Here is a 4,644-nt window from a genome sequence, read left to right on the forward strand (position 1 = left end):
TTTTTTTTTTTTTTTTTTTTTTTTTTACCTTTTTGTCTTTTTCCGTGTCCGGCAACGGATCGCAACCCTCAGTGTCGCCCCCGTACCGGACCGGGACTGGCAATGGGATTGCAACCCTCGGTGTTGCTCCCGCGCCTCACTCAGCCAGTGAGCGGGAACCAGTCTGTATGTGGGATCCGAACCCTCTGCGGGAGCGCCGCCGCGCTACCCAAGCGGCGAACTATCGCAGCGCGCCACCGGGCCGGCCCGTCCCCAGCTATTTTTCAAGCTTGCAGCATCAGACCACATTGAATTAGTGGCCCACTCAGATATTTCCCCCTGCAACATTCTTCCCATACCTTCTTTCTCTCCCTTGGCTGCTTCAATGAGTAGCTTTTTGGGAATAGACTGCCATCAATGCCAATTGTATCACAGGAGCCCCAAAACTGAGAGAGCACTCATGTACTGTTTGCCTATTCCAAAGAACTCACCCAGTATTATAATAGGTAGAGATATCAGTTTATTAGACTTATGGGAGTCGCTGTCATTGGCAGGCCAGCTAGTTATCTGCACCACCACAGGGTACATACAAGTTACGTAGTGAACAGATCAAAGTAGGGGTGTAAATCATTTGCAAACTTATGCACAGACTCTCACCCAGATCACATAACTCAGAGCACATGGGAGATAAGGCTAAGTAGATAAGTTAATCTACTTGCTACTCTTCTGGTGCCAGAGTGTTTTAGCACCAGCATGCTGATTCCCTTACTTAGGGTCCCTGCTTCCTCCAGTATTCCATTGATCTTAAAGGGGACATGCCTTTCCATGGGTAACTGCCTTGGCCAGGGGTAGTTTCCCAGAGGGGAGGGGGAACTCTGGTATGCATGGGGAGGGGGAATAGGGCTATGTCCAGCATTTACCCTACAAGGGTATTATGTACCTGAACTCAGCTTATGGCTTTATGAGCTTTCTGGCTCCTCCTTCTTATCCCATTACCTGCATCATAATATATTTTCTGTATGAGGAGGTCTTGGGAAGGAGAGGGTTTTATCCCCCAAATACTAAAAAGGCTCTGCTTTGTATCACTGCAGGATATTATGTCAAAGAAGTAAATATAAATGTCTATACAATAAAGCTTCTGGAAGGAAATCTAAAAAAGTAGTTTCATCTAGAGCAATATAAAATATTAAAATATTAATAAAAAGGAAAAACAACTTTTAAAATTGGGCAAAAGTTTAGAAACTTTACAAATGAAGATAAATGAATGACTAACAAACACACAGAAAAGTATACCAGTTACCATTCTTATTTTAAACTTAACAAGCACACAGAAAAGTATACCAGTTACGATTCCTATTTTAAACATTAAAAAAAAAAAAGAAAACTCTACAACTTCCTACATTAAATATTGGTGAGGATGTGGAGAAAAGCAGATCATCATACATAGCTGCTGGCAATGTAAATGCTGCAATAAGTTTGAAAGGTAGCCATCTCTTCTAAACTTAAATACAACACACCCTAATTCTAGTAATTCTACTCATATCTTTGACGAAGAAAAATTAATGCTTATGTCAAAAAGATAAAATTATACAGGAGATTAAGCTAGACTTCTCATAATAACCCAAAATTCAAATATCTATCAATAGAAGTATTAAAGAATTGTATATGTTTTATATATTCATACTAAGGAACATAATGTGACAAAGCAAATACAACATAGATTTTTTTTTTTAAAAAACATATGGTGAATGAAAGAAGCCAGATTAAGAATATGTATATTCTTAATCATACTATATATATAGTATGATTCCATGTATGCAAGATTCAGGAATAGAAAAAATAAGTCTAAGGAATGAATTCTGTTGCATGGGGATGAAAGAATGTTGTTTGTGGGTTAAAATTTGAGGAAAATTTTCTTATGATAGAAGTGGCTCAGGGAAGTTTAAAGTATGAGGGAACTTTCTTTGGTGTTGAAATGCTCTATATGTTGATTTAAGTATTAGGGAAGAGACAAAAATTAAAGATTTTTTTTAAGGCTCATTAGTGCAATTTAGATCCATGTGTCATTGTATGCAAATTTTGCTCAGTTCTTATACATGCCAAAGTCTTGGAAGAAGAGCACATAAATGCAATGATGTAAATATGGTATGAACCATCGTATCAAAATCTTATTCTTCATAAGGATTTACTGAATTGTAGTCAGATATCTGCTCAAGAAATATTACATTGGAGTAGTCGTTGTAGTAACATATTGCATTACAATAATTGGTATGGGATTGCCATATGAAAGGGCAAAGTATATATATATATATATCTCATGTAGCGATGAGACTCTAATTTCAAATATTCTGTTATAAAGCATATGACTTTGAACAAGTTACATAGTTTGTCTAGATTTGGTATCTTCTGGATGTCAGAATTGTAAAATCCATCTCACATGTAAGGGTAAAGGATATATTTTTAACCCAGTAGCACTGCATGTTTTATTTAAATAATAAATTTTAAAAATCCTTTGTGGTAATGGTAATGTCACTTACAATCATGACACTGGAAATGTTCCAGTTGTACTGAGATAAAGCTGATGTGAAAGTAATTTTCATTGTTACTTTAATAGTTGACTATGTGTTGAGTGAATACCTTACTTAATATAGGTCTCTACGGAACTGTATAAAACATTTATGCTGTTTTTTTTTTTCCTTTCTTGAATTGTTTTTCATATGTTCTCAATGGGGAATATGTAGGTTCTCCTAGGTAATTAGCAGGCACATCAAGGCAATGTTTTAAAAATTCTCAGATGATTTAGGCACAGTAATCTGAATGAATTACATGCTACTTCCTCAGGGAGTATCCAAAAGAGGGAGGAAAACCATAAATTCTTCCTTTCCAAAGAAAATGTGAGAGTAGTGTGGAAGAAGAAAATTGGAATCTTTTTTAAAAAGTAAGTGGAAAATAATTGTCATTGATTGTGCTGATAATCAGGACATATGTAATTTCCCATGACTTCTGGTTTCTCCCCATAGATACTCTTATGGTAAATGACAGCTGATTTCTTCAAATACACCCCCCACAAAATCATTACTTTCTTTGCTAATTGTAGTTCCCTGGTGTAGAGTGGTGTTTTTAGGTCATTAAAAATTTTGATTTGTGAGAGTTGATACTGGCATTTGGATAATGCAAGTGAAAAAGAAGATAGAAATACCTGAAAAATTAATCACCAATCACATATATCAGAATCTATTAAGCTTAGAATTTCCAGATAAAATACAGGAGATACACATATGTGTGTGTGTGTGTGTGTGTGTATTTGATTTATACATAACATAAATTTTAATATTTTTCCTGAGCAATCTTTAAGAAATAATGAATATTACTTTCGGGTCAATATATCTAATGCAGTATTTGAAAAGAAATATTTTAAGTATTTCCATGCAATGTATTATAAAATTCAATAATTTTTATATAATGATGTTGCATGCATAGAAGTGCATACATTTCAGTTGCTGTTGTTTTTCCTACTGGGAAGCTTACTCGGGCAAGTTTTTGGGGAATGGACATTACACACTGTTTGAGTTGACTGGCAAAACATAGAATGGTTTTAAAGAGCTTTGGAGTTATGGTGAAATTGGTGAACCTTAAATAATTTCTAATTGATTTTAGATGTCTAAAGATTGAGAAATCAGTTGTTTTCTGCAGAGGAAGAATGGACAGGGTAAAGGAATCCAGACATCTTCCAAAGGGAGATAATGACTGACACTGAAAATGGTAATACGCTCAAAAAACACAAGACTAATTCTTAGCTAAGTTATGGAGAAACCCCAGAACCCCAAATGTTTCCTAACTAATTTAATCATGTTTAAAGTTGAAAAATCGGGGCCAGCCCAGTGGCGCACTGCTGTAGTGCGCCGCTTGGGAAGCACAGCGTCGCTCCCACCAAGGGTTCGGATCCCACATACAGACCGGTTCCCGCTCACTGGCTGAGCGAGGCGTGGGAGCAACACTGAGGGTTGCGATCTGTTGCCGGACACGGAAAAAGACAAAAAAAAATAATAATAATAATAAAAAAATAAAAATAAATAAATAAAGTTGAAAAATCAGTTACTCCTTTACATGCTTTATATATCATGTCTCTTTTATTTGTTAAACCTAAGCAGAGATATTTAAAATGTATAGAGTAAGGTGTTCTTAGCATATACAAATACCTTTTCCAAACAATAATGGACGGGGTAAATAATCAAAAACATCTTCACAGCAAGGTGATAACTGACAGTGAAAATGGACTAGATAAACACTAGAATAGTTCTTAGCAAAGCTCCGAAGATTTCAGGATTATAGGATTGATACTGGAATTCTGTTTTCCTCCTTCAATCCAGTGCACCTGCTATTTTATCATAAAACCCTGTGTTAGCAGGTCCTACAAAACTGCAAATTCAAGATAAAATTTTCGTTTTTTGTTTTTGTTTTTTGTTTGTTTGTTTGTTTTTAAGTTTTGTTATGTTAAATATCTTGATTTTCAAATAAAGGAGAATAGACATCCTGTGATCTGTGTCATATTTGTGGGAGAGGAAGGGGCATGAAAAGCAAGTGGGATTTGATGTAGAAACAGTGGACAGTTTCATCTAGGAAGAAGAGATGGAAGTGGTTGGACAATCTCCATCGTTGCCCTTT

This window comes from Galeopterus variegatus, unplaced genomic scaffold (assembly GCF_000696425.1).
Source record: "Galeopterus variegatus unplaced genomic scaffold, G_variegatus-3.0.2 Scaffold12140, whole genome shotgun sequence".
NCBI classification, from domain to species: Eukaryota; Metazoa; Chordata; class Mammalia; order Dermoptera; family Cynocephalidae; genus Galeopterus; species Galeopterus variegatus.